General features: G+C 44.0%; 1 protein-coding gene across 10 annotated transcripts in view; it reads right to left on the minus strand.

The window, feature by feature from the left end:
* LOC118510785 (protein sickie) overlaps window positions 1-14681 on the minus strand; it is a 292680-nt gene that overhangs the window by 147996 nt on the left and 130003 nt on the right. The window contains exon 1 of one of the 10 annotated variants that reach the window (XM_036053081.1): window positions 7848-7863. The exons of the other annotated variants lie outside the window; for them this stretch is intronic. The gene's annotated coding sequence lies outside the window, so the exon portion shown is untranslated. Of the gene's footprint in view, window positions 1-7847; window positions 7864-14681 lie in introns of those variants that run through there. 10 annotated transcript variants of the gene reach the window in all.

The raw sequence follows: 14681 nt of genomic DNA on the forward strand, positions 1-14681 counted from the left end.
CATGCACAAAGAAATTGGGGAAGCAAAACAAAACGAAGAAGCAGCTATATTGGTGTCCCATGCTTGCTCGAGCCGTCCTCTCGACTCGATTTAATGCATGCTAATTGGCGTGTTTAACGTCGCCATCGATTATCGATTCTCGTCGATGATATGGTGGGTTGTGTTTCAAATGACTGTGGCAAGTAGTTTGTTTTTCGTTTCCCTGGAAAACGTCGCACAATTAATTTCCTCTCTAGGAGTCGGAATCCTCGGGGGAGGATTCCAGGATTTTGGAGGCTTATCAGGCGGGGTGGAATTTAATGCTCAACAGGTTGCCATGAGACCTGTGAGAAGCTAGGTGTGGTGGTGGATTGATTTCTCGAGATAATAAAACGATAGACGACAAAAACAAAACACATCCCGGTGAAGCTTTTGGTGGAGCCGCTAGCATCGTTGTAGGCTTTTAAGGTCTTTGATCGATTGATCGATTGATTGAGGTTTCGCGTACGCCGCCCGTAGGCGATTAATCCTGTTCTGTCTGTCAATCACACACCGTCCGCCCTAAAGTATCGGAGAGCAATTTTGCAGTGAGGACCGGTGAGGGCACGGTGGTGGTGTTCTCGTAGTATCGCGAAAGTATTTAAGCGGATTTACGACCAGATACAATTATTGACCGTTTAAACCGTTTGATCGGCTATAATCGAAGGCTCGTCGATGTTACTACCTGATGTTGCTACCTGGTGTTCGCTTTTATCAAATTTACGACAAGCATGAAATAAAATAAGGCAGAGCAAGCGCTTTTACGAGTTGGCTTGTTCGGTGTTGAACTGTTTTTTTTTTTTAGGGGGATGCAGCCCCAACGAGTTGTGGGTCGATTTATACGATCAATTTGCAACAGCTTTTATCATTTGCTTGAATAAAAAAACCCGAATACAACATACTCTCTTTGATCCGAAGAGTTGCGAGCTTTCCGGTTTTCATTCCACACCATATCTCTTTAATGTCAGATAAAGTACCAATAAGGGAACAATTGCACAACATGGTACTTTGTGGGCGAACAATCCTCTCTTCGTGTTTTTTGGTTAATTTTCTTTTGCGCCAGGAAGCTAAACTCCCAAATGAACTTTTGTTCCGCAGTGTTGTTCCTTCGCGAGCTCTTCAGCCGACATCACCTCTTAAATGCCATTTTGTTTCGAGCGAAGAACTACAAAGAAAGTCTTTTAGCGTAGGTCGAACTGGTACAGCATGGATGTACCACCGGTCCACACCGAAAGCGCGATCTCATTCTGCACGTTTCGGGCCCGTATCTGTGAACCACTTTGGCACAAAACATAAATGCCGCCTGTTGTTTAGGCCTCGCACGGTCGGTGAGGCTCTCACAACACAAAACACCTTATCCCGCTCGCAAAAGTTCGATCACAAATTGCATTCGCACAGTACACGGCCACCACACCAAATACGGAAACCACAGAATCGAGATCTATGTGTGGTCCTCGGGGCCGATATTGCCCTACGAGGCCTCTGAGGGAGAGGCCTCCTATCCTGAATTGCCTGAAAGGGTGTGCGCTAGCTTCACCGGTGGCTCTGTTTTTTTGGGGAGCAAACACGCGTTTTTACCATTTATCTTCAACCAATTTACAATGGCTCCCGAGCACAGGCGTATCGCTCTGGCGTGCCGCGACCAATTGTTAGTTGCAAACCAACCAGCCAGTCCCCTCACGTGGAATCACGTTTGGTGGACCATGTTTCGAGTCGCTCGGGCGCGCGATTGCGATATCGGTTACAACCCGGTCCACGGCGTTATCGTGTGTGGCTTCTATGAGGCTGGTGTGGACCGGTGGAGAAAAGCCGGTGACGGTGTATGAAAATTTATATCTCCACTCACCCAAAAAACCACAGGATCAAGAGCTACACCGATATCTGTTTGGTGGTCTGCCAATGTTCTAAACGTGTCTGGATGCCGACAGCAAGTGGAAGAAAAAAAAAACCCCCCGGACAAACGAGATATTATTGCCAACGTTTTCTGATATATAGAACCGGAGTTGCATCCGCGAAAGGTGGTAAAACATCGCTGACAAAGTGTGAAATGGTGATAACCGTGGCTTGCAGGAGCACAACAAAAGCAGCCAACAACAACGCGCGTTGACAGAAGCGAGTCTTTCTCTCTCTCGGGCGTTGCTGAGCAACATGTCTTTATTGTGTGGCGACAGAACAGTGGAAGTGGATGAAAAATTTGCATTTGTCTCGGTTAATAGAATGGAGCATAAAGTCGTCTCACCACACCACAAACTCTTCACCAGACTCGGGTCCATCTTCAGTGTAGTATTGTGGGCTACACATCACACGCAAGGACGCAAAGATGCGATGTCCGTCTGGCGGTGGTTTATGGTTGATGATGGCTTTCGGTGCAAATGCATAGTGTGGTTGATGTATGTTGGTCCCCGTCGTTGTTGTTGGTAGGCGAGTTGCAACGAACGACGGGTATTAATGGTTCGGCAACGGTGAAGGACGATGTAAAAAGCGTTATGAAAATAAAAGGTCGTTAAAGTGTGTTGTGCGGGGACTTTTTGGATTTGATGCTAAAACATGCAGGCAAGACGAGTGATGATGGTGGCTATCGGTAAGTGTAGAAAGGGGGTGTAAGAATTACTGGTCGTTTAAAGATTAGTTCTAGAGGGGTTGAAAGTAGCTCCAGAAGGAATTGATAAAGATGTTCTTCTATTGTTGAAGTAAAAGCAGCTCAGAAGATCCAGTAAAGATTAATCTAGGGCGTCCATCAAATCATATTCAGTTTTGCAGATTGCAAAGTTATGCAGTGTATGATTAAAGGAGAGGAATATCCTACTCGGTCGTCAAGGTTTTAGGTCTAGGTTCTCAAATTAGGTTTTGAAGTCTTACTTCAGAACTCAGCAGGATGTTTGAACAATTACACGATTTATTTAAAAGCTTCATAAGAATCCTTAAGGTTTCAAGTTTTAACTGCAAAATAAAATAGAGATATCCTTGCGAGGATCTTGAATCTTGTTTGACTTTTCTACCTTATTGCAAGCTTGGTTTTGTAGGCTCTAGATATGAGTTCTTACTGGGATCAGATGCCAATTTAAATATCCCACTTTTTTATTCTTCAGGAAACTTGGATCAAGTGCAGTTTTCCTAGAAATGATTATTAAAACAGTTAGCTAAAACACATGTGTTTACTATCTGAATATTAAATATTGTAGTGCCATCCAACAGTGTAATTTGAGAGATCTCGCAGTAATATGTGTGAGGCGCTAGAACTGCAAGGGATCCAGAATCAGGAACAGAGGAACACGCTATCACGATTTCGTCCAGGTATCGGGCGGCGAGAATCGGAAATATATTTTAACTACCGTCCTCGAAGGAATGTCATTCCAGAATACCAATCTTTAACGGAATAGCAAGCACCTTCCATTCATACTGGCACGAAAAAGCCTCGCACTCGAAGAAGATGCAGAATAAATTTATGTCCATACCGTGTGCGCATCATAAGCAGCGGATGCACACACCGACACACACACACACATTAAGTCCAGGGAAGTCACGAAGAATTCGCGAATTTCTTCTGTTTATCTCCACGAGCACGATTTCCGCGGCGGGATTCACGCCCGAAAGCTTTGACAGCGGGCGGCAAATCGAAGGTTCATATACAAATCAAACTAGCACTGGTTTGTGCATTCTATCCATTCCTGCCGAATGTCGCGCCCGAACACAATCCAAATAGCTGTTAAGGTCTCGACTGGGGTTTCTCCCATATCACGAAAGGTGAATTTACAATAAGTTATTGCCTATTATTCCTATTTTCTATGACCGCCGGTTCCGTCCCGTCGTCGATAGAGCGTAACCGCAAGGAAGCGGGCCGAAAGCAGCATAGGGAAGAGGACGACATTGGGATGCATTTCATCGAATGTCGCGTGTTTACGTGTTTATGTGAGCCCGTCCATCTCTCCATATGTGTACATTCCAAACAAGATGCTTAGCGAGCGCATCAGCCAGAATGCAGTAGAATGCAGCCGAGTAAACGAGCAAGAAGATAATAAAGCGCGAGATGATCCGAGTAATCCGTAGAAAGAGGTGATAGCGCAAGTTCGAGAGGTCGGTTAGGATATACCGTGTGTGTTTTTTTTTGGGTTCTGTTGCTCTTTCGATAATCATAACAAGCAGCTGGGCAACCATATAGCAGAGCGTTACCGTACCGTAACATTGTTAGCGGGTTCGTCGATCGTACCGAAACGAACCATTTGGTCTCGCAGGAGCATAACGCGCGGCTCTTGAGGGAGGGCACTATGATTCATCCGAGAAGCAGCAGCTTCGCATGGTTGAGACTTCCATGGTTTGAGATAGTCCCACGTTTTTTTTTTTAATTCGACCATGAAAACGATGCAAGGAAAGAAGTTGAAGAGTTGAGGGTGAAGGAAAAGGTTCTATGAAAAGCCACTCTTCTTGTAAGCCATCCAATGAAAGTAGAATCAGAGAAACAGAGGAATAAGTCCGATACGCATTCCCAGCAGACAAGCCTTAATAGGAGGAAGGAAATCGTTATGAACATGTTATTCAAACTTGATATCTTTTCGGTGAGATGTTCTTCTTAAAATTAGATAGTGATTTATCAAAACCCCTAAAATTATGCAATATGTTTATCAAAAGTAGTTCTTAAACGTATTTTTTACTATTTTTCAAAATCTTTACCTTTTTACTGATAATTTGCATCTTTCTACTGCATAAAATTCCTTCAATTATTCTCAACTAGCTGAAACAAACTCCTGAAGTTATGCAATTTGCTTTACAACGCTAGTTTTTTCAAAGCTTCGATCGTTATTCTTAGCCTCCTTCGGGTTAAAATGCCACCTGGGGATGTATTAAATGTATGAGGAATATCTATAATGTTTCCTGCCTCATCCTGCGGGAACATGTAACGCTGCTACCTACCGCTGCATCACCCACCCACAACGAAATGCGTAAATTATGTCTTTTTAATGATGTTGAACAATATGCGATTGGCGTTTAATAATGCCATTGCTGTAAAAAGGGGGGGAGATTTCTGTGTTTCTTTATTCTCTCGAAGCTAACCGTGGGCACAAGCTAGCCGCCGACCAGCCATAAGAAGCCGTGAAAGCGGTCTTCTGGCCAGCGGAATTTATTTGCCTACATTAAACGGCCTCGTGGGTGGGTTATGTGTCGCAGGGCCGCGAGAGACGGTTCTCACGCGACCAGTCCCGTGCGAAGAAGTCAATACTATTATCATTAACATTTTAAACGAGCAGCAGTTCGAAACGAGTGATCGCGCGAGCGAACGAACGGGGCACAAACATATGTTGGCGTGTGTAAATATAAAAAAGTGTATAAATAAAAGTGCTGGGTTGGGTTCGGTGGTGAGCGATCGAGATCCGTTTCGAACGGAAATTGCTTCTCGATGAGCAATGTTAAGTTGAGGGGGGAAGGAAGAAAATGTGAAGAACTAAGATCATTGCATACTAAACGTTTGGGGTGGTCTTGATCCGGCAGCTTAGGCTGGGGCTTGGCAGCTTAGGACTTAGGAGAACAGAAATAAATTGATATGGTGTTCGATCGTCACACATTCTTGGAACTCCTTACAACAGCAACAAAACAACCCCCCGAAAATGTTCATTAGTATGTTCCCATCGTCGCATCTTCATCTCCTAAATCGATTTATTATTGCTGAAAGCCTTATTTCCACCACAATAAGAATGACATTCATACGTACGTGTGGTGGAGCCTTCTTCACAATCTTCTTCACACCTGGGCTTGCTTTATTTGGCAAAGGTCCGGCACGGTACGGTACGCTATTGAAACGAAACGAACAGGATAAACGTGCTGATCATCGTTCGGTCGCTTGGACCATCTGAAGCCCACGGCGACACGGTTAAAGACACGCGACACTGCAACAATGAAGTGATGGTGTTGGGATTGCGGAATGTGAAACTTCTTTTTTCCACGCTGGACATTAACTCCCCCTTTCACAGGAGTTTAAATGGAAGACAAATGGCTCAACAAAAAAAGGTTCGTATGGAATGGTTTGTCACCGCATTCACCGAAAATGCCATTCGCCATATTTGGTAGGAAACAATAGTGCGCGTACAGTGTGTCTCGTCCCCGAAACAGACCCATAACGGAGTTGTAATTGAAAAAAAACAGTGTTGGCTGAAGGTCCGGTACAAATTTATAAGCAATAATTTAATGTACACTCCACCCATTCATTGGCTCATTACCTCGCTGTTCCCGGAACCGCCGGGTGAGACACGAACCTGGCAGTGCATTGGAGTTCCTGCCCGAAATACCGTTCGGTGGCGGTGAATGCAAAAAAAAAACTCACGTTTCTGCACGTGATCGCCAGGTCAGGTCGTCCATGTTTGATTGAAGCTGTTAGATAATTGATGGTAAGTAAATTACTGTCATTATGTTTGTCTATTGTGGTGGCTTTTCTGTTGTCTTTGTTGATCAAAGATACGTGAGCGATGAATGATCTCCAGTATAAGATATCAGGAATCAGAGTGATCAAATTCTGACACGTGATCGAATAGCTGAGATGAAGTTGATGTCACGCCATCCGCATGACACCCTACACAAAGCAACTCTTAAAGGTTTATTACGAGGAAACCTCTAAGCTCAAGACGTGTAGTTCTTACAGGTCCTGAAAATTTCAAAAGGCCCTCTCATCAAGTACTCAACTACAGGGGATTTATTTCTGGGTTCAAGCAAGCTTCAAACTCATAGTCTTTTGGAGATGACATTCAAAACAGGTCCTGTCATTAAGACTTCTAACTCATTTTGAACATAGAGTTAAAAATACTCGACCAAGAAGTCTGAGTCCAAGGACCTTAAGGTGCATCAATTAAGAGGTTGTTCCCAAGATCGCATCTTCAATAGCCTTACTCTCCAAAAGTCACTGTGCTCTCCAAAGACGTTTTGCTGACAATTGTTTGCCCTAATAGCTCCAATAAGATGAGCAAATAATAGTAAGGATTATTGTATAAACCCAACTCGCACTATTCGTAATGATTGTCACCGATGCAAAGTACTCCGGAGATGAGATCAGATCTCGTACTCTAACAGGTCTCGATTAAATCGTAATCTTGTTCACTTAGCGTGCTAAGTGAAAATAGCATTAGATACGATCACTTCATGCTACTCATAGCTAGCCCATAAACCGACCGATTCTTTCTTACTACCGTCCTTCGTCATATTACACCACCGTCCAGGTCTGGCGCGATCGGGAGCGATATTTTATGCAGTCATTTTTCACTACCCTCCACAACAAAAGCTGCTCTGCTTCTCCTTCCGTGGTCTTTCGGTGCATCAGCTCACCTTCATCTGCTTGTTTTCGGAAGCGACCGGAGACTTCTAATGGGAGATTGAAATCCGACACGCTTCATGAAGCGTCAATTTAGATCATTTCGACCGGTGTCTTTCCCCCGGGACGGACGGAGCCAAGCAGCGGTGATGGTGAGATCGAACCGATCTCGGGTGTCTCGGGTAGAAAGAAACCATTAGCGATTATTTCTGCATTATTTCGAAAGGCGAAAGCCACCGGCGACGAGATCACGGCGCAGCACACGATCACGACACCATCAAGTCAAATAATGGTCTGTGCGCCCTGCCCGCTTCATAAACTATCGCATGCTGTGAGCCTGGTCCTGAGCGCCCGTGATGCATATGGCGTAGACAATGTGTCCATGTTCGACGTGACGTGACAATGGCCGGTGCGAGACCCATAAAGACACGGACAGTTCCGTATCCGCTACCAGGGAAAGGAAATTTGAAGACCGGACCAATGCCTCCCACAGTGACAGGCTGGAGACGGTGTTTGGAGATCTCAATTGGTTACTTACACACACTCTCTCTGCTAAGCTCCGAAACGGTTGCCGGTTGCTCGAAGATGTCCCAGTTTGTCCGTCGCCTTACAATAAAGCGTTTTAGTCACAGTAATTACCGTCACAGCACATGGGGCAATTGTGTAACAACATTTCTTTCCTTTCGAGTGAAGCACCAAGAACACCACACTTTCAGGCTTAATTGAACCATGTGCTCGAAGATCGCGTAAGGAGGATTTCACTGATGATCCATTTCAAGCACTTTGCGTTATTGAAAAGAGGTTTTAATTACTCGCTGTTGACCTTTTTACTCTCGGAGCAAGCCAACGGAATTGGAACGATCACAAACTGCACAAGATATATGATGGCTTCATCGAACATGCTCACAACACTTCGTATCTCTCGCACTGAGTGCATCACATCTCACTGGGAGAACTTCAACAGATTGAAGTTATGAACGGGTCGAAGGGTTTTTCCGTTTCGGACCACGAGAAGATCACTGAACTGATTAAACTAAAATAAACAAATCTTCATTTAACACTCGCTGGACTTTGGTTCGTCGTTCCCGGTGTTTTTTGGAGGACATGGACAGCACCGTACGATCGGTACGCGATCACGCGATTGGCTTTTACGGGAAGGGGGAATACCCAAACAAACTTTGGAACGGAGCAGAACCGGCAAACAAACAATTAACTGCAAGGCCATAAATCACTCTCGTGCCATTTTGGAGTTTGTTGATGACTGTGCCGGCCAAAGCTAACATGCAATCGGGCCAAACTGCACTCGGAGTGTCCCGATCACAGCTGCAAACGTCGACGGCCAAGGATTTGTCAATTTCTCAGTTTGAATATCTCGCTGATGGATCTTCGCAAGCGTTCTCCCTCCAGTTTGCCGTCTCGTAATTTCCACCAGACAAAAGCAAACGCAAATAACGCTTGCAAAACCGGGTCGAAGACTACGTCGGCAGCAGCAGCAAGAGTGAACAGCTCCATCATGGAGCCTCGATGTGTCGGCGACCTTGGCCATTAAAAAAAGTGCCTTTTTACATGCTCTCGTTTAACCCACGATCGGTCGACCGGGGGATGGTGGCGCTTTTGGAAAATGTGTTGCTTCCCCTTGCTGATGCGCGCAGAGCTGCGTGAACAAAGTCAAAATCCCCCAAGACAATCACCACACACTCGGCTATCGTTCACTGATTTTTCGCAGGCCGTGCAGTTGCGTTTGCATGCTTCTTTTTTGTATGAGAACCCGACTGCTTCCTGCCGTTCAGTCCGCTCATCTCACCTTGTCTGGCTTTTTTGTCTAATGGAGCCTTCTCTCCGGACGTTGGTAGACGGAGTAGCATTTTTTTGCTTCTGCTTGAGGAGGCCCAAGCCAATGTAATTGTACCGTGTGAATACAGGAAAGAAGCGGTAAAACAAGGTCCGGATTATATACATTTTTTACGATCGCGCTACCTTCGACAGAATCATTTGCGATGGAGCTTCCCAGACAGGACTGGACTGGCGGCCGTCTATGTGGCTGGAATTCTAATCACTCGCCACAATTTTCACGATGTCGTAAAATTGATCAAGTTTTTCAAGTTTCAATGCGTGAGCACAAGGCAATGGAATCGGGTCATCCATGTTGCCTAAGTGTTTTGTTTGAGAGACAGTGATGCGTTAAATGCGAAATGCGCTGGCGAAGGTAAAACATCCTTTTTCATATACTGAGAGCGAGGAAAATATGTTCGCAAGAGTGCATGATGCTATGGTATTTTGAAATATACCTTCTAAATATTCGAAACAGGGCTAATTAGCCACAGGTATCATGTGTTAACCTCAGTTTGAATGTTCCAATTTAACCCACTTCTTGTTCGTTTTGGTCCTTTGGATAGATATTCTTTAGAGCTCAATTATAAAATTCTAAACGGTTCGTTCATTTTTATCTTCAAGAAAGCCTGAACAATTTAAGGGTTTTGATGTTAGACTAATGCCCCAGAGAAGAACTTCTCCTCACCAGGGGAGCTGTTGAGTCTTGCTTAGCCTATCATCTGAGGCACTGACAAGTCCTATCAGAACGTTAACATTTGGAAGCTTTAGCATCCTCTAAAATTTCTATAAAAATAGTTAAAAGTAACGTTAAGGTCAATTTCTGTACTTGGTGGGACCAATACAGCATTGTATATTATGAGCTGCAAAGATCAACACAATCTGTAACATTATTTAAATTGTGCTCCTGTTTTACTGGAACAGAGCCGACATCTCCATGCTGATTTGGGCTATTGCCTACTGAAAGTAGAAGCTAATAAGGTAGATATTTTGGTAATATATTTTGTTACCTAGAATTCTTCAGAAACTCATTTGTATATTCCTAATATTTCTAACTGAACCTCAATTGAAAGCAGATAAATTATTATATTAAATTTAGGAGATCTCCTGAACCAACTTTTCAGAATCCCCTTAAAAATCCTTTTTCCTCCTTTTTTAAGGCCCAAAATAAATGAATGTCAAATATTTGCCTATTAATTCTAACCTGCCATCTACGATAAAAAACCTTTCACGCCGTCTGCACCTGAGCTTGCTAATTATTATTCCAAACCGATCGAGCTGCAAATAAATCACACACACTCGAAAAACCTGTCCGCTAGCTAGACGTACTTGTTTTTGTTATTATTTTTGCTGAATCTTGCAAGAAATCAATCATACTCATATTTCTTCCTAGCCAAGCGGGGTGTATGGAAATTTGGGACAAATTCATCCCAACGGAAAGAAAACGAGGCATTAAAAAAAGGAATGGCACGACTTTTTCCTCTGGATATACTTCAAACCAAACAAAGCTATTCAACCATTCTTAACCACCAGATTACCAGGTGTTTTTCGTCTCTGGTAGGAAAACAAAAGTCGAGAAGAAAAAATCACCAACTCGTACTCGTGCTCATTAGTTGCTGATTGTGACCCGCAACTGGGGGGGACAAAAAACCTAAACGGTTTGACCATAAATCTGCACGCCACCGATTTGCATAACCGTGAGTTCTGATTACGAAATGACATCGTTGTTTGGCAATCTGTTTTTTTTTTTGTGTTGTGCGAATTGTTTAGCATGTTTTGCCCAATTCCACCAATCCTCGCCAGAGGTCGTCATCAGAAGGGGAACGTGCAACGGCAATTAGATAGCGGAAAGCGATTGGGAAAGAAACCCCGATCGACAGCGACATCGATCAACATCGCCAGCAGCAGGCAGGTCGTCTTCCGGCAAATATCGGGAAAGCAAGATGCGACAGGAACCCTGAGCGAAGAGCATATAGTCACCATTCACACATACAGTGAGGGGCCCTGGGGGAGATTTATGGACGTTGGGTTGTGTTCCCGTTGGTTTGGGATTTCATCTTCAACAGTGTGCCCGCTCCGCTGCCGATCGTCGACTATGAGGCGGCCCAGTCATAGATGAAGACTTGTTTTCACGCCGAGAAATTGGGAAAACAAATGGGAAAGGAAATGGGAGAACGCTACTACTACCACCACCAGGGTACAAGGTGGGTCCTTTATGCCGGGTAGGAGATAAATCTTTCACTTTTTTAGTGGCCCCGGGTAATACCGGCGTTCGAGATGGACCAACCGATCAGAGGAACGTGTCATAAATCAGCTGATCTATGATTTGAGGGAGATGCGGCTATACTCTCGCACTCTTCTAGGGATGTTAACAAGCTCTCCTCTATAGAGCTTAGCCCGTTTTATGAACTTACGAAGATAAAACTGTACAAAAAATCTTCACATCAGCGGTATGATAACTTTGACGTCACACTTAGCAGCTTTTAAGAGCTCATAAAGCTCTGGCACACATTATAACACACAAGCGAGAATGATACAGTAGAACGCAAGTGGCCCTAAACGCACTCTCTGACACCGGCACAGAACGCGCACGAGTGAACGTGCCCCGTCATAATTAAGATCACTTTTCCTTCGTCGTAACTTTACCGGCGTCACATTCACTACACTTAGGCTGCATCGACTCCACAGCACCTTCGACACCTAATCTCTACCCCAGCCGTGTGATCGATTTTCCACGTGACGCAACCGACAATGGCGACGAGGGTTTGTCCCCCCTTTCCATGTATCTCTAGATCTCCCTCACCGGATGCTGTCGCCCTTTGTTCGCACTTGTCACCCGTCACTTCGGGACATATGATACCGAAAATCGGAGGATATTATCGTGCGCCGGTTTTCACGTGCGATGGTGACCTTCGATAAGGCACGGCCATTCAAGCCACGATCACTTACTGATCACTGTTGCCTTTCGTTCACACCGCAACAACAAAACAATGAAACGCTAACACGGCGTAAAGCGTTCGAATCCGACCGACGGAACGTTGGGGGGTTGCACACGCACACCTTTCGAGCTGCGCGGTTCAACAAGAACTGACTGACTGGCGAGTGTGCTGGACCGGTATCGAATGTTGTTGTTGCAGGGTTGCTCAACGAGACGTGCGCTCGATGATGGTTGAGTCTCACTTCTCCTGAATTTCTTTTAGCTTTTTCTAATATCTTTATAACATTTGTTTGATAATAAAAGCTAGCTTACATTAGAATAACTCCTTTATTTAGTTTGTTTTTTTTTTTATCATAGTAACAAATCTCTTTGCTTGGGGTTTTCATCACCAAATTATTTTTTAGTTTATTTTATTTTTTGTGTACTTGAATAGCTTCTTGAAAATAATTAATTTCCTCTGAGAGGTTTTTTTTATAAAAATGTTTGATGAATATAACATGATACGGACCTGATTTAAAATCCACTTTAACTTTACGTTTAAATTTATATTGAAAGCTGTGGTCCACCGATTACCAAGTAAAGTAACAGCAAAATTTATGTCAATTTTAATATTTTAAATAGTTTTGATAGTGCTGATTCTCTGTCATTTTTTATATTTATAAAACAGTAATGTAAAAACACCCAATTATTTATTATTCATCAGCAATACCTATGTGCTAATAAATTAAAATAATGAACATTTAAATTACAATTAAATAAATTTATTTCATGAAGAAAGAAAAATACCATGGAAAAAAGGAAATTTAGCCATATTTCCAGAACAGTTTTCCAACCCTGCTTCCATAGCATCTTGAAAAGAATGGAGAAAAAATCTCTCATTATCGTTCAACATGACCCAAACTTGACAGCGAGAGATGAGAGAATCAGAGCAGAAAACAAAATGTGAGAACCATTTAAAGTTCTACAGCATCTAATAAGGAAAAACCACAAGAGATGATCAGCAACAGGTTGTCATTTGTAAACCCCTTCTATAAAGGAAACAAGATTAAGTAGTTTAGCTAATAGATAGCGCAATTACCCAATGAATTGTCCTACAAATAATTAGCTTTTTTCGAAAACCATCTCATTGAGACACTACCTGATCTCGTCAATGAGGGAGATTTGAAGCTCAATTCGTTCACTCTCTCACCGGATGCTGGAGATCTCTCCCGTTTTTGTGGAGCCCACCAAACTCCAACCCGTGAGAGTGAGTGCCCGCACTGCCGGTTCTCACCACTTAACAGCCGGCATCCGACTTAAGCCGGCTTCGTCAGCCTTGTTGCCGGTGGTGACCCTTGACTTGCTGTCCGTCATTTTTCATCATTACCTCCACTGTTCCTTCCTGCCTGCGCACACAGCTCAACTGATCGACTTTACACACATCGCTTTTCACCTCACTTGCCTTCCCTCTCTCTCTCTCTCTTTCTCCTTTTCACCCTCATTTATCACACTCATACCGAGATCGACTTCGAACTTCAAAGCGTGATCTGAACTCACGTGTAAGGTGATCCATTGCTCCAGATACACGTTATTGCCTTCCCTGCATGCGAAGCAAGCCAGCAAGCTTCTGTAGCATCGTTTCGGGGTGTGAGAGTTTTGGCTCCGGGGGTTTTCGTTTTGTTTTATTCGCTTTTTGTTGTTATTTATAAAATTCACAGCATGAAAGCAATATGGGCACAACATAAGCTTTCATATGCGCGAGTACGAACTAGTGCCACGAGCCGTAGGGAAGCAAAAAAAACAAATTCGACCCGACTTCCCCAGCTGCCAACTGATCGCGAACGCGATTTATAATTCACACCTCGCGCACAGTTGTCGGTCTCGAATCTCGACCGACCGCCCGATCTGACTGACCGATCGTTTTTCGTTCGGTTGAAGGAACGCGCGTAATTGATTGGTTTGGTGGAGCACAATGAACCGAGGATGAGGGGGGGGGGGGCTCGTGATCACGTTTCTCACCCCGTCCTTGCTTTGGCTGCAATTTTCCACCTGAACTTCCGAAATGCTTTCACCCGTCTGGGCGCACATTTTTCCTGCAGGCGTTTTCGAGCTGTTGCCTTTTTACAAGCAGGCGCCCCCCTGTGGCTATGATTGGAAAGGCCACTGGGGCGTTATGAATTTGTTCTCTCGTTAGTGTGGAGCAGCACTTTTTTTTTTTAAATAACCTGCACGAATTGACACTTTCAACTGGTCGGTGTGCGGTGTGATTAATGGGTGCGTAAGTATCGTGTGCAACAATGCAAACACTTTGCATGGCCGAAGAACGGCGACGGCGATCAAAATGAAGTGTTTGCGAAATACCGGTTTGATAGAGTCGAGAATAAACCAGCACAGTGGTTGGGTGAGTTGAATTGCCGAAGCTGATAGGGCGGGAGAGTAGTATCTCAGGCGGAATGGGTTCGATTCTCTATCAATATCCGATAATCGGTTCCCTCGTGATATTTAATTCTCCAGAAAATAACGCAGAGAGAGGCCTTATATGTTTGGTAAAATACTTAAGGAAAAAATACTTCAAACCTAGAGCTCCGATTTTTATGATCAAATACTTCAAGGAATTCTACTTAG

Source organism: Anopheles stephensi, chromosome 3 (genome assembly GCF_013141755.1).
Source record: "Anopheles stephensi strain Indian chromosome 3, UCI_ANSTEP_V1.0, whole genome shotgun sequence".
Classification (NCBI taxonomy): domain Eukaryota; kingdom Metazoa; phylum Arthropoda; class Insecta; order Diptera; family Culicidae; genus Anopheles; species Anopheles stephensi.